Here is a 23,602-nt window from a genome sequence, read left to right as displayed (position 1 = left end):
TTGCATAATTTAGTACTTATTTATTTTATTACTTCTGTATTTATTTATGTGTTATGAATCACCCCAAGGCTTTGTTGCGATGGGGCGGCATAGAAATGTTTTAAATAAATAAATAAATAAATAAATAAATAAGATCCTTCTGGTAGATCCATGACCGCTTCTGCTCCACTATCATGTGCCTGACACTCTCCATCCTCAAGGTCAGAAGACAGTTCCAGCCTCAGAATAGGGGTCCACTGTGGAGGCTTCCATGGGAGCTGGGATGATCTAGGAGGGACTGAAGATCCAGAGGAGAAGATCCAAAGCATCCTATGCCTCTGGGATGCTGCCTATGTGCCATTAGACTGTGTTCTTTGTTAGTGCCTTTGTTAGTGCCCATTTTCCTTTAGAGAGTTTTTTTTTAATGAAATGACAGAAAGGTGTTAACATTTCATTGTAGCCCATGTGGCAGTCAACTTCCCCTGTAACCGTCATCATGATGGTGCATTATTCTCAGTGGCTCAGTGCCCTGCTTAAAGCCATAGTAAATCTCCAACCAACCAACCAACCGTGACTTATTAAGCAATGAGCAAAAGTTGGTAGAATTTCACACACCTGAACACTGTTTCAACCTTCAACATCCTCCACCTGCTCAGTGTTGGAAAAAAGTACCATTGAATACTCTGACCCAGCAGTAAAATAATCACTTTTATGACAAATGGATTTTCATGCAGTATATTAAGCATACATTTATACATTGTGAATAACTATTCAAAAGGGATCAACTAGGGATGTGCTGAAACAGGAAACTCTTGCATGTTTGAGCTCAATAATTGGGAGTGGGCTGAGATGGAAAGATTCTTTCTCTTCCTCTTCCTTTTTTACAGACATCCATCTGTAAGACTGGCTGCTATTTGCAATTTTACATTTGTGTAAAATCAGCTAATTTGTGCAGATAAAAAGCATGTGTGCCCAATGCAAATTGTGTTTTGGATGATCTGATTTGAACAAGATGCACTAGAACCACATGGTTTTTGTAATTTGGTATGTGAAAATTGTAGTGGGATCACAAGATTTGTAGTCTAATACAAATTATGCTAGGACTTCATATTTGGAAGTCCAATTTGCACAAATTGATTTATTTTAGGCAAAGTTCCCTAGGTTATTTTCTGTGGGGTAAGCTGGTTTTTAAAGCTGCAAATTATGGCCCATCTTAGAAATGGAAGTCTGTGAAGTGGCTTGACTCACACCACAGAGGGTCAGTGCCAACACAGGGTGAATGAACTGGAATTATGAGAGTGGGGAAATTGAAAATCCACTGGATTTTCTCACACATCTCTAAGATCACCGCCAAGTGGCTCTCAGATCCCTCTCTTTCTTTTAACAAAGACTTTATTGAACAAACCAACTGGAGCAAATAGAACTGCTTACAGTTGTGGTTCATGCTTTTAAACAGAACTACTCTATGTTTGATTTTCTACACACTAAGCCACTCTGATTGCTATGTGGAGGACTAAATCCATGGTAAGCATACCTGATACTAGCAGCAAAGTAGAGTGATATGGTTTTCCTTCTAGGAAAATGCTGCACTGCCTTCTTACGGCAGCTCCTCCCTCTCCCCCTTGAACTAATGCTACAAGACATTTACAGACCCTGCTGCAATTGTGATTTTTGGAACAAAGTGTGGATGATGCAAGTGAAAGATTTCCATTATTCTGTTTCAGAAGGGGCGTCATACTGGCCTAAGTATGGTGATACGATGCTATTAAAATTGGGACTGCTTCTGTTCTTCTCAACACATGGCACTCTTTAGAGATAGCACATTTTCCCATTTTCTGGGGATTGTGAGTCTTCTCACCAGAACTAAAGGTGGGGATCCAGCTGCAGTGGATGCATCCCCATCCAACTGCTGTGGAAGGGCAGTTCACTTGCAAGCACAGCTGGACTTTTTACTTCCCATGGTCAGGAAGGGACATCAACCAGGTGTAGCCTGCTGGGCTTCAGATCAGCTGCTGGTGATGGCTCACATAACTACACTGATTTACCTAGAGAACTTTTGTTATTGTGTAGATCAGAAATGCAACAAATCACCATCATGGACATGAACTCTAAAGCAGCTTTGTCCAACATGGCACCCTTCAGATAGTTTGACTGACATTTCCCAACATCCCTGTCTCTTGGCTAAGCTGGCTGGGCCTGATAAAAGATGACGTCCAAAGTATCTGGGGGCACCAGGTGGTTGGTGGCTGCTCCAGAGCCTGAAATAAGTGACAGATACAACTACAAATGCTCCAGCTGCTATGCTAAAAAGATATATAGTACAGTCATCCTATGTCTTTTCAAAGGCAGGGAAGTCTCAATCTTGCCTAACCAGGTATACTCTGTTTGCAAAGAAAGGACCACACAGCAATCCTACATCAATTAAGTTCACTTTAGCAGCTGCAACCCCAGTGATAGAACTTGGACAGCAAAAGTTTAAAGAAGATTTGGCAAACTGGAACAGCAGGATGAATCCATGAGAGACAGCACAATGGCAAAGCAGGAGGAAGCAGAGTCTATCACAAATGCGCTACATACAGAAGAATTAGCAGAGGCTTGAGCCATGCCTGGTGGAAAGCTGTTGCAAAGCTCAAGCTACTTCTGTCAGACTCTCCCTTTGATCAGAGCTAATAATTTACATCTAGATTTGAAAAAGAAGGAGGCCACTGCTTCATTACAGTATTCTTGAGCCTGCTCACTGGCTTTTCCATCAGAGTATGCTTTTGAAGTGCTTCAGTTTCCTAAAGCTTGAAACACCTTGAAAATGACACACCGTCAAAATATACAGTCACTAATTTGTGACAACAAAGGGAGCATTGTGCCATATGTAAAAATAGCTATGCCTTTGACATACTGTAGACTAACGGTTTTCTTGGTGCCAAAATTCAGATGGAGTGCTGCAGAGTGACTTTTGAAGTACCTGTTCCAACAATGCAATAGTATTTTCAGAAAAGGTAAGTTAAGCAGAAAGAGATAGACTAGAGCTATGAGAAACACTGTACCCTGCATTATGGGAATATTGAGGTCACTGTACCCATCAGACCTTTATACTGAGATAGAAACTGCAGTAACTGGAGACATTTGGATTGTAATAGCACAGGATGTGCTATCGAGGGAAAGAACAAAATACTGTGGCTTTTTCTGTTGTAACTTATCTCAGCAGCATAAAAGCAACCTTCAGGGAAGATGTTTGAACTGTGCTCTGCAAATAAAAAACAAGGCACATTTATTGCACACACAAGACTGTGCATGAAAATACCCTTAGATGGAAATTAATTTCAAAGTCAACGTGACTTATTTCAAATTCATCCCCCACACATTCCCAGCAGCAGAGTTTTTCAATTATCTAGTGCAAATGTGCTAAAGCAGTGTTTTTTCCAACTTATCTTCTGAGAGCTATTCAACTTCTGCTCAGAAATATCAATGAATTGCAGGAGATTATGGGGCACATTGCACACAAGTGTGTGCATGCGCATACACACAGTACCATGTCTGGATGCTTGCATGTGCCTCAGAATTAACTGCCTGGCATTAGAATCTGCACTGGAATGGCTGGATGAGGAATCCTGGGATTTGTAGCACTTTCTCCTGCTTATACATGCACAGGGTTATGACCTTATGTTGCATTTCTAGTGAGTACTTGGAAGGCATTGATTGCAAAATCTTTCACTGATGCATTTATCTATTAGAATAAAAGTTTGCCTACTTTCTGATCAAGATCCAAAATGAACCAAGAAGCTTTCTTTTTTTCTTTTTTTTTTTTACTTGGATGATCTGTATAATTTGAATTTTTCTGACAGATTGAATTGAAAGAGTCTTCATCAAGTTCTAGTATAGGCTGAGGCATATTACAAACTCTTCCAGAGTTATTAAGACATTTCTAAGCCATCTTGTACAAAAACAGCTTTTCTTACAGAATGCCAGTTTACCACCCTCAGAATGCCTGTTAGAAAAGGTATTTTTTCAGTAGTTGGGTGGTTTAGAGGAATTAAATACCTTTAAATATAACATTATGCACAATATAAAAACAATTTAGCTACAAGTTGGTAAACAAAGCACCTGTACCTGCAAACTCAAACAATATCCCATTAACTGATTTTAAAAATCCAGACCATGATATGATGAGGCAGATCACAGCTTCCCATGATTAAGTTAACCCCCAATGGGACATCACGACTTTTAAACTGGCCCCGAATTTGTAATGTTGAGTTCCTATGCTGTGATCAATAAAGTGCTTTCAGGGACCCAACTAGCTAATGAACCAGCGGCAATGGGTATAATTTAAGGGTTAATTAAAATTTTTGCTTTATTGTGTTTCCCTTTCATTCAGATCAGTGCATTTGTGATTTGGGCCTGCAACAATAGGTCAATTTTGAATTCTCTTAATAGCATGGAATTTAGCAGAAACCATTTCTATTTCACATGCACAGGGAAAAGTCACGTAGAAACATTCTCATTCATAACCACGGCTTCAAAAATACTTTTGCTGCTGAAGATAGTGTTGGAGGAATGTATTCTGAACAATGAACGCTTTTTTTATACACATGTATAAGCCACTGTCACAAACTAGGATTTCCCCTTCGCTCTTCCAAAACAACAGACCATTCTTTGGCAAAAGTTCTTTATTCTCCAGTGCACTTCCTACGAGCAGAATCAACAGAGTCTCTGAGAATGGGCAGAGCGGTTCATAGAACCCAATCTAGCAACTACTTCTGAGAACCTTCCTTGAGTACCGTTCAGCCCCTTCCCTTGGAGAAGAGCCTTTTGGGGACAGAAAGGCCTCTTCTCTGCGCATTGTCCCGCTAGTTGAGTGACCTCTCTCTCATCTCATCCTGGGGTCAGGCTCAGTTGCCTGTGGGAGTTCCTCACGCATGCCCCTTGCCCGCAGTTGCAAAGCCTGACTATTTTCAATGTCTGCCTGAACACCTCACAGGACGTTGTGTGTGTGTGTGTGTGTGTGTGTGTGTGTGCACGCGCGCGCTTTGCTTTTGGAGAGAAGCCTTTCCATTTCAATGTCTGAGCATTCTGGTTTCCAAGGCTCCTTTGCATCTGAGGTGTCCAAATCTGCTTTGACCTTGGAATGTATGCCAAGAATAACTGGCCCTTTCATTTCCAACAGTCACCCTGCAGCACCTGGCTTCCTAAAAATCTTTTATAATTGGTTCAAAAGCAACACAGTTCTTATTATCATGGAAATAAGTTCATTTTGTGCATTATGCAGTAATAGTAATCCTGTGATTGTTACAATGCTACACTCAGTACAGAAGCTACAGAGATTCCTGGCTTCCTGATGAATGATGAATCCAGACATCTATTTCTTGTTTGCATCTCCTATGCTTTTAAGTGTGCACACTTCCAGTATAGCAGGTATGAAAGTATACAATCTGTTTCAAAAGCATGTACACTTCATGTTCTGAGCTGCTGGAATTAAGAGACATTTCTCTAGCCCTCCTCCCATCTGCCATGTAAATACTTTCACAATTGCTGTCAACTGTCGAGACAACTGGGTATTGGTTACTGGGCAGTATCAAAATGAAAGTAATAATACTACTAATGATGATGATAGATTGACCGCATTATTTTGCAAGGGGCCTCTCTGTTTCCAGAACAACCTGAGGTCTATGTAGCATTTGACAGCTTTTTTGTTCTTGCCATTTCCTTTTTCAGCCAAAGCTAGTCCTGCCTCCTTTGGTTATCCAACAACACTCAGTCCTTCAGAATAGGACCTGACTTATCTTTAACACCTTTAATGGATTGATGTCAACCCCAGCTGATTTGGTTTCACTGCTTGCTTGTCTACTGCTGTCTTGTTCAATTGAAATCCATGTTTCAAGATTAAAGGCAGTTCTCTCAGACACCAGACAGTTTCAAGATCTGCACACTTTCAGTGAAAGCATGGTCTCCTGAAACTGATAGTATTGCAAACATAATTATCCCTTCCAAGTGAAGCTTCTGATAGCCCATGGTACCACCTCTCAGTGCTTGCTTAGGTGCTTGTTTTGCCACTGTTGGTAAATTGCAGGCAAAGGAAATTTACAAATTGTTGCACAGCAATTTTTTGGTATATAGTTTTATATGAGGGTGACTCTGGAGGGAAAAGACATGTTTTATGTTTTAATTGCCTGTTTACTCATAATAATCTAACTCATAATATGGCAGGGAAGGTACGTAGGTTCCATGACTGTAGCCTGAAGAGCTGTTGCCGGTCAGACTTGATGCTACTGGGCTGGATGGACCAAAGATCAGAGGGTTTCTCTACAGGAGGCTTTATGCCCACCACTTTACTGAGTTTTCAGATTCCTGACTGCAATGAAGATCTTATACCTGTCTATTTCTCTGAGGCTTTCCTTGGTCTTCCTGTATGGTCTATAACACAAGCCACAAGGTGGTTCTGTAGTATAGTGGATCTCATGAAAATACATAAGCTTGACATGGAACAATTTCTAAATAATGCCACGTTTTCCTTTGCAAACAAAATTGGGAATGGCTGCAAAGCACAGGAAAGATCCTGGAGGATCTGCAGTCTCCTGTGAGTAAAAAATATCACCAGTGAACAAACAAAAGCCTTGTGCAGAAAAGAAAAAAGCTGACTCTGCCCTTTCCAATGTTCCTGGAGCACAGAAAGAATGGAAATAAGCTGAACAGAATGAGAAGCTACTTGCTAAAAGAAAATGTTGCACTATTAGAAACTGACTCTTGCTTGTTACTGTGAATCGATACAGAGTATGGTCATAAAGATAATCAAGGGAATAGCTATATTGACAAGAACATTAAATCTACCATTCATAAAGGGTGAAGAAGGACCTTACTTCTGAAGTATTAAATCATATCACAGGGAGGGACTTAGAACATTTTTCTAATCTTTCAGAATCTAAGCTACTGTAATATTGCTGGCTATGGTATGAATCTAGAAGAAAATCTGGGACCCGGATTTATTTCACTCGAAAGGCCCCAAAAGGAGAATTAATGTTCTCTAATGGAAAATTAATGTGCTAGTTCCTGACTGGAAGAAAATGGGAGAAAAAGCAACAGAAAATCTGGTGGTTACTCTGATATACTGGAGGATAGATATACAACTAAACTTGGTCAATAGGGTACTTCAGTGATACCAGCTCACTGCTCATTTGAAGCTGGGGATCTTTTGAGTAGCAAGGTATGAGCATTCATTCATTCATTCATTCATTCCATCTTTAATTACCCCAATATCTAATATTCTTGGGGCAGACTACAAACAGCTAAAAGACAAAAATGCTACACAAACTGTTAAAAAAATAAAACTCAGTACAAATATTTAAAAGACTGTTTCCTTCAAGGAATTCAAATATACTAATATTTTATACATTTTAAACAAATGTGTTAAATGATCTATTGTTAGAGGATAAACCTACATCAGTATCAATAACACCTAAGCCCAATCTGGCCAGGGTGACTTTTTTATGTTATTTATTTTATATTGTTAATTTTATATTGTTATTTTTGTATTTTATTGTATTTTATTTTGTGCTGTGAGCCGCCCCGAGGCTTCGGCAAGGGGCGGCATAGAAATGTTTTAATAAATAAATAAATAAATAAATAAAAATCTATTTCCCAGCTCAACTAAGATTCTTAAGAATGTGAAGAAAGGCTGTGGGAATGTTATGTGTGCTTGGGATGCTTCCTATGTAACCAAAAGAGTAAGAAGCTACTTTCTGTTTCATCAGGACAGCCCAGTAGGTTGATGATGGTGATTACATCTTGAATCTAAAAGTCAGTGTACAAAAGGAGGATCTAACTAATGTTGATTTTCACAAATGCAGTTACACAACTGTTTGTGGAAGCATAAGGTGCCAGCACTTGTGCAATGGAAAGATCAGTCAGAGCTTCAGTAGTGCTCTTTGAGTTTAAAAGTGACACCACTGGAAGGATAAAATGCATGATTCTGAAAGTTGATGTGCAATTGGAAGGGACACATGGTGTGTTTCTCGCTGAAATGTGTCACTGAAGATTGGGACAGGTGGGGAGACTATAGCTAAATTTGGGTGTAAATGCAAGATTTGTGGTGGAGTTGCAAGGACACTCATTTATGCTGCAGAGCAGCATGTGCCAGGTGTTGAAATGTTGGATTCAAGCTGCCCAAGATGGCAATGGATGAAATCAAGGGAAATAGCTCTCCCACTTCTCAGACTGCCTCAGGCAAACACAGGAACAAAGAAGAAACTGATCACAACTCCTATCAGTCCCAAGAAGGCAGCCATCAGTAAATCTATTTGAAAGCATCAGTTAACCAAGAGAAAGAGGCAATAATTTCTAGTGACATGTCTCTAGGTCACTCGAGGTACAGAAAAATAGATTTCCTTCTATTTCTTCTTTGCTAAGGAATAACACCCATCAATATATGATAGGAAAGGCTTTTGCTTATTTTCAGTAAACTTGTTGGCCCTTTCCTACTGACATTCGAGTTAAAGTTGCAACCATCTTGAGCAGGCACCTTTCTGTTGTGTAAAGGCAGTGAGACAGGATGGGTTTCTTGAGAGAACTAATAATGTTCTTAAGACCATTTCATACATTCACAGACAGGAGCTACAAAGTGGCTGCAGAAAATACAAGCACAGAGTGAGGGGAGGGGAGGGGAGGGGAGGGGAGGGGAGGGGCGGTCCCATACCGATGGCATGAGTCATTTTTTAAAATTGTTTTCATTCTTTTATTACATACCTATACCGCCCATTAACTGACGCTTTCTGAGCCATTCACAACAATTAAGCGTATAAAATGAAACATAATGTACAATATAAAAGTTGAAAACTACTCTGGAAAAGAACCTAGCAGCAATGCAAAGATACAGTAACGGATTTAAAACTAATTGAAAGGCTGAAATGTTTGGGAAATAACATCTTTACCTGATGTTGGAAAAAAGTATAATGTAGCCACTTGGTGAACTTTTCTGGGAAGTTCATTCCTCAATTGGATGCCACAACATTAAAGGTACTTTCTTAGTAGCCACCAATCTCACTTTCTTTGACAGGGACTCCCCAAGAAGGACTGCTAAGGATGATCTTAGTGTCCCAGCAGAACACTAAGAAGATTAGGAGAAGATCTTTGCAGGAGAAGATTCTTTTAATAGCCTATCCATTTAGGGCTTTGAATATGAATACCAGCACTTTGAATCAGCCCATGCAGATAGTCAGTTCTGGACCAGCTGAAATTTCTGGACCATTTTCAAATCCCTATGTATAATACACCACAGCAGCCAAGATGAGAAGCTACCACAGCATGGATGACTGCAGCTAGCCTGTCTCTGTGCAGATATGAACACGGTTTGGACATCACTATGGAAAAAAAACGCTCCATGCTCCTAAGTCCACCTGTGCCTCTAGTTACAAAGCTGGATCCAAGAGCACCCCCAAAATATGAACCTGATCCTGGTCCACTTTCCAAAATCAGTCAGGAGCAGAACCATTGAGATGCAGTGTCTTCAAACGCCTAATCCCCAGAAGCAGCTGACTGTCCATCTTCTTTAAAGAGGTCAGCAGAACTCCCTCGGCCAAGGAGGATACATTACTTAATTTGGATCTAATCTAGCCAAGTGGGAGTCTCAAAAGAACTCAGCTTTTCCCATCCTGCTGCATTCACGGGTGCACACAATCTAGAGCAGGAGGTGCCTTTGGGGGGATGTGTTCCCCACTCTCCTTTTCCACAGAGCACCCCCTGCACACACACACACACCCTTTTTGGAAGTGCCTCTTGTTCTGCAGCATGTTTATGCACCACGTTTCTATCCTATTCTTGCTCTCAGAGTGGAAGTTGTACAACTATTTTGCATCTCAACATAGTTGATTTAACTGCAGTACATCAAACATTCACTAAGGTTTTGTCTAGTCAGTCTTCCTTTTCTGCTTCAAGATATGAGATTTATTACCTGGCTTACAATACGGAATCCTATTATTTTGTCAGAAAATTGACCATAAAGCTATCAGACTTTAGAGAAATATTTGAAGTCAAATGAACATTAGATAGAGTGTCTCCACTGGTTAGCTTTTTTTCTTCCTGAAATGCAACTCAAGAGGAGTTAACAATGGCAAAACTTTGATCTTTGGCTTTCTAATGCCAGTTAGGTTCCCATCAAAGTTAGGCCAGCAGTTACAGAAAATAGGATTTAAAGGCTTTTTTGTTTGTTTGTTTTTGTCGTTTGAAAGCACACACTTACAACCTAAGAGTTTAGTCACACATGAAAGATGAGTCGCTCCCTGGTAAATCCTGCTCTATGAAAATGTTGCTGCAGTTACAAGGACCATTTTACTATCTGGGTGGTCCTGTGTATTTGAATGGCTACAATTCACAAATAACCTTTAAAATATCCAAAGCAGAACTGCTTGCTTCAAAGTGATCATGAAGTCACCTGGGCAACATCAGTGGTTGAACCAAGCAGTATGGACTGGCCCCATTGATGTGTTGATTCAATGCATCAGAGCTTCCTTGGAAGGGCATTAAAGCTTTCTGCTAAATGTATTTGATCTTAGTCTGATATTCTGCAATTTTTCCAAGCTGTTAGCAGCCTGGAACTCATTTTATTTCATCTTTACTGTTAAAACATATAAATTGCCCTCTGCAGTGACCGAAGCAATGTGCACTGGATTTACAAGGAGCACCAATTAGAGCAGCCACATTCCCTAAGAACAAAATGAAAACCACCTGTTTTAAACCAGGAGCAGCTAATAAAACTTATTAAAAAAAACAAAAAACCAAACCCAGGAACAGCAGAGACCTGAATTTATCTCTATCACTTTTTTTTAAAAGAACTTTTAAGTTCATATTCCCTCCACCTTCAGGTATGAACAACTATTGGCCTCTGGACTTGGCTCACATGCACACCTACACACCACCTGCTTCACAGGCAGAGCCTTCCTTGCCTCCTGTGAATACTTTCTTCCACTCTAGCGATCCACTTTCTTTTTAAAATTGCAAACATGTTTTTCAGTGTTGCCCCCCACAATACTGGAGTCGTGCATTAGCATCACGACATTGTTTTGAGAAGCATGTCTATGGACCCTATTTTTATTCTCAAAAGCTGGATAACATTAAAGAAAGTTAGTACCAGATGCTCATGCAGGATGAAGGTTGCTCGACTGGATTACGTACTTCAGCTTCCAACAACAATTTTAAGCATATTCTGGCAATCAGTGTGGAAGATAATATTTTCTGCTGCTTGAGGGGGCAGGGAACAATGTTTCAGTGTTTTAATTAAATCCTACCCATGAACACAAATGAATTAAGGCTACTGGAGACAAGGAACACATCAGCCAGTCATGCCAGTCCATATGTATTTACTTGCTTGAAGGATAGCAGAATTAGAAATTAGTTACTGAAATTCATCAAACCCATAGCTGAATTAGGATTAATTTGCTGTTCAGGCTGAATATCACAGGATTAGAGCTAACCAGGTCAGCCACACTTGCATAACTTTGAGCTCTATTGATTTAAATGGGCTCAATGTATAAATAACTAGATATGAATTCAACCCAGAGTTTATTGAATCCATCCAAGAGAAAGATCAATAACATGATAGGCATGTCATGAGCAGAGCTGAAGGTCAGATTAGATGGCCCAGGAGACCCATCTGACTTGCTCTGTTTCTGTGTTTCCAAGTTTCCATGTGAATGAGAAACAGGTATAATATTATTTCATTCATGCGGGACTCCATGGAAGTGTAGCCAGTCCTCCATAATCGCCTCCTCTCCACTTGAATTTGTATAGTGGCACCTTGGCTCATGAATGCCTTGGTTCATGACCAAATCGGGTCGCAAACAAAAATTCCATGAAAATCTTGATGTGGATTGCAAACTCTGCATTGGGTGGTGACCAAGATCGCAGGCATCCCCCCCACCCCCAGTGGGGAGATGGCCACAATTGCAGTTGCGTTTGTGCAGGGAAGATGTGCATGATCACAGGCGCGCTCCTGCAGGAAAGACGGGCGCAATCTCGGCCATCCCCCACAACCAGCACGATCGTGTCCATCTCCCCACCCCCACCCCCCCGAGTGGGGAGATGGCCGTGATCGTGCTGGGGAAGAAGGGGGAAGATGGCCAAGATCGCGCCCATCTCTCCCTCCCCCGGCGCGCCCCGTTCATGCCCATCTCTCCCTTCCCCAGTGTGCCCCGTTCGTGCCCGTCTCTCCTTTCCCCAGCGCATCGCCTGTCTCTCCCTCCCCCACTGTGCCGGCGATTGTGCCCGTCTCCCCCCACCCCCCAGCACGCCGGGATGACGGGTGCATGCAGGGATGACAGGTGCGATCTCGGTCGTGCTGGGGGGACGGGGAGATGGCCGTGCTTGTGCTCAGGGTGGCGGGGAGATGGCCGCAATCTTTGTTGTTCTTTGTCACTTTGCTTCACATTTTTCTTATTTAAAAAATGTTTACAGAATGGATTAACCTTATTTACATTGAACCTTTTGGGGAAATTTAACTTGGCTCACAACCAATTTGGGTCACGACCAGAGTCCTGGAATGGATTAAGATCGTGAGCCAAGGTACTGCTGTATTTGTATGCTGTTTTCCATGCAATGTGATGAAGAGGGATTACAATATTACAGCAATACGAAAACAAGTATGCATAACAACTGATCAATTACAATGATATTGTAATAATTTCTTCAGCATATATACAAGTGACTTCTAAAGACCAGTACCACAAAATGAAAGCAAATTAATTAAAAAAAATCTTTCCCTTAACTCTCAGCAGTACCTAAGTAGTGCATCTTCTGAATTGATTTCTTTTAATTAAGTTTTATGGTTTGGGAGGACAGGAAGATGGTTTTCTCATTTTATTATTTGGTTAGAATAAATTGTTTTCAATTTATTGAAGGGTTGAAAGGGGCAGTGAGAGAGGGTCGCATCAAATCTACTGTTTTGTTTGCTGCTTTATGGGTGGAGATTGGAAGAGGATGAGACACTTGAACCCTGTTTGGTTTGCCAGTTTTACCAAACATCAGTCAATGTGACTTCAATAGCAACAGGGAATGTTTACACTGGATAAGAAAATATATATTAAGATGGTTATTAGGAGGAAAACCAGGTTGATCCTAAAGCATGGCAAAAAAAGATCTGTTCAAAATGCTTTCATACCCTTGTGAAAACAAATTACTAATAGAGACCAAGCAACTTGGAATTCTTCAGCTTATTATTTATGTATTACATGTATACTCTGATTTTCCTCCAAAGAGCCTCAACTGGTGGACCCTTATCTTCATGTCATCCTTTCAGCAGCCCTAATGAGGTAATTTAGGCTAAGAATCATTGACTGGCCTGAAGTCAGCCAGTAAGCTTCATGGATGGGTGAGGACTAGAACCCAGGTCTTCCTAGTTCCAATCTATCCTATATTACCCACTAGAACACCATGACTTTCATGGCTTGAGAAACTGGATTGAACAATACCAAGTTTTTGCTGAATATTAGTGCAGTCTTATATAAATCAACTCAGAAGTAAGTTCTATTGAGTTCAATGAAACCAACTTCTAGGTTGTGTAGGATTGCAGTCTAAAGGACCATTGCACTAGTTATACTGCTGTTTTATTAAAAGTCATGTAATATCCAGTTTTACTTTGACTGAACCTGTTCAACAGATTATTACAGAAGTTGATCACAACTTAGTGACCCGATTTCTGTTGTTCTCCTCTAGTTCTCCATTGTCAGAACTTGGCCACTTGAGTTTTGGACGCATTAAGCATGCAGCAAGCCCAGGCAGGACTGGGTGAGAATAATAGCTAATGAAATGGAAAACACATTTTAATAAGGTTGCTTATCAGTAGGAGTATTTAATCTGACCCATGCTCTGGTTATACAAAAACTGCACTACTTGCAAATTGCTGTCAATCAGTGTTTACATGTGGAAACGTTTTGAAAAAAAAGATAATATTTATTAGATACATATTCTGCCTTTTTTCCCTTAAAAATAACTTAAAGCAGTTTACCCTCCTGCTGCTCCCAATCTTATCCCCACAACAAAAGCCCTGTGAGGCAGGCTGGGTTGAGAGAGTATATAACTTGTCCATAGTCACACAGCTGGCTCCATGGCTAAGTGGGGACTAGAACCCAGATTGCTTGAGTTCCAGACCCATGTTCTTAACCACTACACCACAATGGCTCTCCATGTTACACTGAATCTCTTGAAGTATTATGACAATGTTGTTATGCATCATCAAGTTACGGTAAACCTATGAATGAAAGCCCTACAAAATGTCCTATCCATGACATTCAGTTCAGTTCTTCCAAGTTAAAGGCTGTGTTTGATTTTATGGATTCAATCCATTTCATATTTGGTCTTCCCTTTTGACTTCTCCCTTTGACTTTCCCTAGCATGATTGCCTTCTCTAGCGAGTTTTGCCTTCTCATGATGTGTCCAAATATGACAACCTGAGTTTTGTAATTTTTTGCTTCTAGGGAATGCTCTGACTGATATCACTACCTTTAAGAATATCCACCCCTCCACTGTCAGAATTTATTACATTTGGACTGGAGTCTAAATGTACATGCATCTGTGGCATGGGTTGATTTATCCTTTTTTTCTTTTCCTTTTTTCCTCATCCTTCCTTTCTTTTTTTCCCTGTAACAGCTTCTTTGAAGAAAGAGTTGCTCCAAGAAAAGTCTCAGTGCTGAAGATCTGGGCAGCTTTCCTTCTGGGTATCACCAAGCACCACTTCTTACATAACACAGAAGGAGGGGAAAACTAATGAGGTTGATGGGCACTTCTTCTTTGTTGTGGAAAGTGGGAGCTCCAGATTTCACCTGCAATCACACATGAACTCTCAAAATTGCCTGGAAAGTATGTTGTGATCTTTAACAACCAAACAAATAAAATCTTTATGTATGCATATGTTTGCTTTTAGTGACAGATTTTATTTTCCTGGGCTCCAAGATCACCGCAGACAGGGACTGCAGCCAAGAAATTAAAAGACACTTGCTCCTGGGGAGGAAAGCTATGGCAAATCTAGACATCACACTAAAAAGCAGAGACATCACACCGCCAACAAAAATGCGTATAGTCAAGGCTATGATTTTCCCAGTTGCAATGTATGGCTGTGAAAGCTGGACCATAAAGAAGACTGAGCGCCAAAGGATTGAGGCCTCTGAATTGTGGTGCTGGCGGAGACTCCTGCGAGTCCCTTGGACTGCAAGGCAATCAAACCCGTCAGTCCTAGAGGAGATCAACCCTGACTGCTCTTTAGGAGGCCAGATACTGAAGATGAAACTCAAATACTTTGGGCACCTAATGAGAAGGAAGGACTCCCTGGAGAAGAGCCTAATGCTGGGAACAGTTGATGGCAAAAGAAGAAGGGGACGGCAGAGGATGAGGTGGCTAGTTGGAGTCACTGAAGCAGTAGGCGTGAGCTCCGGGGGATGGTGGAGAACAGAAAGGCCTGGAGGAGTGTTGTCCATGGGGTCATGATGGGTCAGACATGACTTCACAACTAACAACAACATGTTTGCTTTAGTTGTAGCCTGCTTTTCCTCTAACAAGCCCAGGGTTGTATACACGATTTTTTCTCTTCTCCATTTTCTCCTCACCAAAAACTTGTGAGGTAGGTTAGGCTGAGGGAAACAGGAATAAAAGGCACAAGTCATGAGTGCTTCTTTATTCCATACATGTTCCATACAGCATCTCAAGAACTGTTCCAAGTTTCGTAGGCAATGAATAATCAGACACTACCATAATTCAATGTTAAAGGAACACACAGTTGCCACTGCTCTTGACCGCTGAACCAGAAATTAACCTAGCCTGTACAGCCTATACTGAATGGCAGGGAATAGGTTCTGTGCTTCTTTTCAACACTACATATTATACCACTGCCTCTGAAGGTATGTGAATGTTTTAGCAGCTTATAGTAGGTAATTGCACCAGGAATTTATATTACCTACATTTGCTTAGTGTAATAAAAAAAGTTCAAACATAGGACAGGGATAATAATAATATTATTGTTGTTACTATTATTATTAAACTTTCTTCTATTTTCAGATTGCTTTTTTGCCATTATAAATGCTCATAAGCAGACAATTATAATAAAATAGAAATAAATTGAATTGCCTTTCAAAAAAAAAGAGCCTTATAAAATAATTTTACTGTAAAATTATCTTTCTTCTGTGTTTTGCTACATAGATTGGTCTTTGATATCCCCTCCTTCTGTGTTATCATTAAGCCTGAATCAAACCAAAGGTCTGTCTAGTCTAATGATATTGTTACACAGTGGACTGCTTTTCAGAACCCACAAGTAGAACAGGAGAACAACAGCACTGTTTCCTAGCATCTTATCTTTGCATGTGTCCAGGTGTTACTCCTCTTACCATTGAATTCAATCTTGGATTAGTCCCCCATTCAGCAGCATGGATCCTATAATATCGACCACTTCTTTTCACTCATCCTTTAGCCCAGTTATCTCCCGTCTAATCTTCCATTCATTTTCTCTCCTATCCAAGCCACATCTCACATTCTTTTCAACACTGCATTTCAAATCTGCCCTATCCATTTCAAGGGAAAGGAAGGAGGAAGCAGACCTACTCCATTGTGACTGGATGCAGCTCTGGCATATTCCCAGGATGATAAACTGAATCTCATGAAGTCCCTGCTGTACATACTGTTGTTTTCTGAATCTGACCATGCCTTCAGAATTTAAGTCTGTGGATCAGAGAAAGCCAGTGTTGATTTTTATTTATCATTTATTATCATTTATGTAGTTTCTATACTGCCCAATAACCTAAGTTCTCTGGAAGGTTTTTGGTTAACTTTGGGCCTTTTAGTTGCAAGCCCTTAGTGAGAGCAGAGGAATTTACTCCAAGTAAGACATTTCAGATCAGGAAATGTGCAGATGGAGGAAAAGCTACACTAAACTCATTTTATTAATTATCTTTCAGATTAAGACACTATACTGTTGCTTTTTAATATTTTAAATTTTTCTTTCTTTCTTTCTTTCTTTCTTTCTTTCTTTCTTTCTTCATTTTGTTGCAAACTAAATGTCAAGTTCTTGTCAAACATTCATTTTAAGAACTTAAAAAATGTGATTATGCCTAATTGCCTAGCTTAGTGTAATCAACACCTTCTAAGCCTGTAATCAAGTTAAGGTATGCGAAGCTTAGCTCCTACTAGTGGTAGTGCTTTAGGGTTTCCTTCAGACCAGTTCAAATGCACTTATTGTATACTGTTATACTCTTAGAATGACAATTAAAAATAACAAAAAACAGACATGTTCATTAACCATATCACTAAAATTGTCATGACTGGAAAGGGATTTTTTTTTGCATAATTAAAAACAAAACTAAATTGTATTATATGGGTGTATATTGCATTATATGGGAGAAGCAGGAAGAGCTGGAAAGGGGTTTTGTGCAGGAAGATGTCCCTTTTAAAAGAGGTGTGTTGTTTTTTCAACCCAATAGCTATGTGCATTTGTGAAGGAGTTAGGTTTTTTAAAAAGGGGAAAAAATCATTTTACTCCCTCACAAAAAATCACAGAGAAGAAGAAAATGCAGAAAGAAGGGCAGGATGTGGTGCTGTTTGCTGCCATTGCCCCACCTCCTGTGGAGAGGAGACAGCAAGATCAGTACCCTGATTCCCTTCCACCCTAAAGCAATTTCTATAGGCAAGTACAGTCCCACTCCCCTGCTGACTTTCCCATGAAGAAGTGCAGCTGAAGTCAACCCTTGAGTAATCACCATGGAAGAGAATGTTATTTTTTCTGAGTAGACATGCAGTTGTTCCTCAAAGAAAAGGGGAGGGGAGGGGCAAAGAGCCTTGCATTCGCTCTCTGGTTCAGTGGCCGATCCACAGAGAGAGAGAGAAGCTACCGTTGACACTAATACAGCCAAAGGCTGATCCGACTCGTCTCCTCAGAGTTGCTACTCTTTTGTCAAAGCCAGACAGTGCTCTGCCAAGGGAAAGGATGCTTCTCCATAGAAGCATACAGTTGGGAGAAGCCCAGAAGGCCATTGGGTCCACCCCCCTACTCAATGTACGACTCATGTCTCCCATCCAGATTCTAACCAGGCCTGACCCTGCTTAGCTTCTACGATCAGGCATTCTCCCCACCAGCCAACAAAAGCCACTTATTCTCATCACAAATTTAGCATACAGCGTACAAAAGACAACATACAAAAAAGTCATGCTCCAACCGATCTGAAGATATATTGGGTACAATGACAGATATAGAGCAAGAAGGGCAGTTTGGCGTGAGCATCATTTGACAGACCAGTGAGCCATGTCTTAACTTGCCAATAAAAATGCCTCGGGGAGATCACACCCAAATGTGTCTGGAACTGCCATACTCAAACTGTATTCCTGGGACCCCAAGATTCCATGAGAATCATCCAGGGTTTCAACATGACACTTTACTTTTATGATTACACTGAAACTACAAGTTTCATTCATTCCGTTGCTTTGTTTGAAAGAGCCAAGTCTGAGACAAAGTAAGGCTTTCACTCATTTTGATTCAGTCATTACGCACATATTTTTAAAAGCATATTAATTGGACACTGGTTCTTAAGTTCAAACTTGATTGAGCTTGATTGCCTGGTGGCTTCTTAGCCAATCCTAGCCACAGAACAAATCCAATCAGACAAATCAGAAAGAAAAAAAGTCTGCTGTTTAAACGCAAGTAATAATTAACTTCAAATCACGTAAGTTTGAATTTTTAAGGATATGTGTGAAAAGGCTCTCAGTTTATGCAACAAATAGATTTTCTGATTAAAAAAACGCAATAAACAATTTTAATTTAATAGATTTGCCCTTCATTATGGGCATTTGCTTAAAGGCCAGAAAACTTACAAAAAGTTGAACAAACAGAAGAAAAACATGAACATTCTTCACAGACATCTGCAATTGTTTCACTATCAATTTCTGGAAACTTGTCATGCAAAAATGAAGAAAGTGGCTTAAGCTTTGGCTTTATTTGGACTGGAAATGAAGATGAGCCAAATGGCATATCTGTCAGATGCAAAAAAGTTGTAAACAGTAGTAGTCTAAATCTTGTAAAATTATGGAGAGCAACCACCCACACAGGGTTCATAGGCAAATACATTGAATATCATCAGTGTATATATGAAGAGCTCAAAAGTAGGAAAAAACATTTTTCAAATTTATGTACTATGACAAGCTCAAGATTATTCTCATTACTCTGCAAGGAGCTATCTAGTTCTCACAAAACTTCCCTCCTACAGGCAGAGCTACACTGACTACCCTGAGGAAAAATTCTGAGCAGGTTTTATGAGCTGAAAGAAGAGGTGAAGATTTTTTTAACTCAACTGAAACATGATTATTGCTTACAAATACATGGCACCATATGGATTAAGATGATGGAATATCAATCTTGCAGATATATTTTCAGTTTTAAAAAAGAATAACTATATTCCTCCAAGGAACTAAAATTCATATATTTAAAGTTAATGATAAAATAAATGCCTTATTTTTAAAAAACTGATTTATGGGTTTCAAACATAGAAAAGAAGATATAAACTGTTTTGAAAAATTAACTGACTGCTGATACAAAACAATCTGAATCTTCACAAAATTGTTCAAGAATTTGAAAAAAATCTACAAAAAACCCACTGGAGAATATTTTCCAGTGCAAACAGAATCATATGACTGGATTAAAAACCCACTTAATCATAGTCAAAGTGAGAAGTTTATCAATAAAAGAGAGGGAACAAGTAATTGATAGATCTACAGATTCAACCTTAACAATTAAGAACCAACAGAAACAATGTCTTGATTTTTGGTTGCAACTTTGCAGTAAATATCCTGAAATATATGATCCTGCAGTAAAGATTCATATGCCTTCTGTCAAAACTTATTTATGTGAAAAGGCTTTTTCCACATATACAGTGACACAAACAAAACACAGGAATAAAATGGATGCAGATATATGCTTGCAGCTGCCATCAATTACACCAAATTTTGTTTTTCTTTGTGACAAAAAATAAGCACATCCAAGTCATTAAAATGAAATATATTTTTATATTTCTTAGGGATGTTATACTAACATTAGCATGTATTCAGTAAATTTAGTATTATTTAGTTCTAAGTAATAAAGAACTAAAAGTGGTCATTGATGCATTTATAGTTTGTTTACATTGCATGAAATGTATCATTGTAACATTCATTGTAACATATTGTTCAATAAAATAGATTACATGAAACATGGGTTCCATGCTGATGTTTCACATTGAAAAGAGTTTCCTCGGGTATCTCAAGTGTGAAGACCTCTAGAGAAAAGGAGTGAGTAGGTTTGGATTCACCCACCTCCTTGTTCCTGCTTTGTTGCTCTTGTTGCACCATAGGAGAAACTAACTGTGAAGAACCTATATCATTTCCCATTACATCAGAAAAGCAAACTTCGTTTAATTGCTTCCAAACAAGCCAGGATTATAAACCATCTTAAAACTATGGTTTGCATTTGACTTTGAAATCATAAATTTACATTTAATAACAGCTTCCTTCCTGTCAGACGAGTCTTTGGCGCACGTAGGGGAGAAGGAGGCTTCCCACGGGAACCAGGATTCAGTGCAGGAAGATGTGCATCTGGTGCCAGCTGTACAAACGTCCCCCCCCCGCCACTCCCTGACAAAGTTTTTCAAAGCAAAGAAGATGCAGGGGAGAACAGGATTCAAGCAGAAGGTGATAGTGAAATACAGTCGGAGGGCAGTTGGGCGGTTGCTGTGGAAATGGTTGGGCAGCCTGAAGATAATGGCCATGAGAACACAGCAATTGGCATTATCCCAGGAGAATGGGGGTTGGAAGATGCGTGCTCTCGCAGACGGACACGCAGACTAGGGTAATTGGAGACAAGGGAGTTAGAAAGGAGGGGGGAGAGAAGTTTGTCATATCCACCCAAGGAGGGGCGGCCCAGGCGAGTTAAAAGCATTTCGTAATCTGATCCCTCTCAGAAAGAGAGGACAACTTCACCATTATCATCATCATTATTATCATTGTTGTCATTTTCTGTTAATTTATCTGCAAAGTTTCATAGAATAAAGGACTTTAGTTTCAACTGTTTGATTTGTTGGCTTCGTTGAGAAGGAACACCTCGGCCGCACGACACTGCCCAATGCAAAGGGATAGGTGAAACAGGAATAAGAGGGCTGTGTGACCCACATACTGCTTATGCATATCCTGACTTATTTAAGTTAGAATTTTTGTCTTATAGGTCATATGATCTCAACTATAGTAACAAGTCTTGTGTAACCTTCAAGACTAACAAATTTATTATAGCACAAGCATTTGTGGACTAGAGTCCATTTCAACAGAAACTGTTTTTTTCTGAAAAACAGACTAACATGGTAACATCCTGGAAGTCTTGTCCTGGTTACATATTAGCTTTGTAAGCGCCAGACAGTACCTCCCATCTGTGCAATTTTCACTTTCTGAGTGCCTTCCAAAAGGTTCATAATGCTGTTCGTCAAGGTGCCACTTTCCTTTTTCTTCTTTGCCCTCACCGTCCTCTTCCTGGTTGTTGAGCAGTGCTCTTTAATCCAGTTAGATGGGGTGACTCACACGATTTTGTTGATCACAGCCAACTGAATCAAATGACACTGTGTACAAATGTGCCTGAGAGCAGTGAGGGCAGAGAAGAAAAATGGTAGCAGCTAAGTGTACAAAAAAAAAAAGGGTCTCTAATAGCCTCAAAATAAGGCAAATGCTTAGGAAGATAAATATATTTCAGTAATTTGTTTTGGGGTAGCGAACATCAGACATGCTACTTGAAATGCTGACATTAAAGGATATCCTGTGCATCCTTATAAAATACAAGTTATTTTGTGAAGTTCACCTGCAGCTTTTCCCTGTATATTTCATTTATACATACTGCTACACGAAAAGTGGACCAAATGTGAGGGAGGGTATTTTGCTTTGTTCACATGGATTAATGAGCAATCCAGTGGTTTGACACAAATCCAAAAAGTGACAATTCAGAGGCCCAGGAAGTTCAACTGGCAGCCTCCCATGGGGGTGGATTAAACAAATGCAGCCTACTGTCAATAAAATGCTTCTAATCTCGTAAGTGTACCACGGCAAACAATATCAACAACCCAAAGATTAATGCTTGGATGATTTGGGGAAAATGTGTTCACAGGTAAAATGCAAAGTTGCACAGTTCAAGCACAAGCCTTTCTCAAATACCATGCTGCAGGGGGAAATGCATTAACAATGTTATTGGGGACACTGGTTAGGGTTAAAAATGGATTCCTGTGATGCTGTTTTATTTCATCAGCCAGTATTGAAAGCATAGTTATTTCTGTACCTGATCTATTAGGCCGGAATATGACACAGTAATATTTCTGAAGCTAATTAAGTCTGATTCTGATCAGTATCTAGCTGTGAAATTACATGAATAGCCTATAAATGCTATATATGAGCTACATGGAAAAAAGGTGGGATATAAATTAAATATAAGAGGGGGAAATCCTTGCCTCCGGTGGAGTAAAGTAAACTTACTACTTCCTTTTGACTTTGGTGAAATGTGTTTGTTTCTGGGAGAGAATAGGTCCTGTCACCTCTCCTAACTTTTCCTTAGCTAATTTGTCTCAGGAGAGCAGCCCCTGCAGGCATTGCCCCACTGTCACACCCCACATCCTGCATCTTTGTGTTGCAGCAGCTTTTGCGGGGATTTCTTCACACTGCTTCTGAGGTGATGCAAGACTTTTGTCTCTTTTAGTACTGTTATTTTCAGAAAACAAAATATTTTGCTTTGTTTTCTCCTGTAGTTCCCCAAATAAAGAACCTTACAGTTACAAAACAGTCAGGTGTGTTTCCAACAGCTTGAGCATGCATTGTAATTGCACAGGTCACTCTATCTACTTTAAAGTTAGATCTGATTAGAGGCTTGTGGGAGGATCAGGTTTATCCATGGTAAGTATCACTGATATGATTTTCCATTTTCCCACCATCAGAGTGAATTGAATTCGTGCAACTGGCTTATCTCATGCAGTGAAGGTGCTTGCCAAGTGGGAAAGTGGAAAGGACCTTTCTGGGCCTGTCCTCCATTTCTTTAACAAGCTTGTTCAGTGTGAAAGAATCAGAAAAGTAGCCTTACAATCTCCAGGTCAAAAGTTTCACTTGCAGAAAGCCTAGCAGTGGTCAAAAAGCAACTCACAAAATAGAGATATTGCAAAAGCAGCCAAACTCCAGATGCCATCCTGACAAAGTCCTACAACAGCACAGGCAATGATAATAACTCACCTACCATTCAGCACAAAGGTTCTCCTTCAGCTGCTAGAGAGGAAGGGAAATAAACATGATCCTGTGCAATGCTTTTCTTGTAATAAGTGCAGGAGTGTGCGCGTGCACATGAGTGTGCATGTTGCATAGTCAGGAAACTACACAGCTTTACCCTGAGGCCCAGGAATTGGAAGTAATTTTAGCTGCTGCACTGCTAATACCTGCTTTCACCACATCAGCTAAACTGGTTTAACAGACTTATTAGGCTTTCATTCTGCATATGCTAAACAAAAAGAACCATATCAATTGCTAATGCTTAAACTGGAATCTACTCTATATTTGACAATTATGAAGCAAGATGCCATTTCTCAGAAATTCTCCCCAGTTTTTCCAGCCACCATCCTGCTCCTTTGCT

The 23,602-nt window shown here is 40.0% G+C and overlaps 1 protein-coding gene across 1 annotated transcript in view; it reads right to left on the bottom strand.

Moving 5' to 3' along the window:
- Positions 1 to 23,602, bottom strand: part of NALF1 (NALCN channel auxiliary factor 1) — a 480,732-nt gene that overhangs the window by 112,184 nt on the left and 344,946 nt on the right. The gene's annotated exons all lie outside the window — the stretch shown is intronic.

The sequence above is a fragment of the Varanus komodoensis genome, unplaced genomic scaffold, assembly GCF_004798865.1.
Source record: "Varanus komodoensis strain SLA01 unplaced genomic scaffold, ASM479886v1 scaffold2, whole genome shotgun sequence".
Classification (NCBI taxonomy): Eukaryota; Metazoa; Chordata; class Lepidosauria; order Squamata; family Varanidae; genus Varanus; species Varanus komodoensis.
The sequence above is the reverse complement of the archived record's forward strand: the minus strand, read 5'-3'. Positions and strand labels throughout refer to the sequence as shown.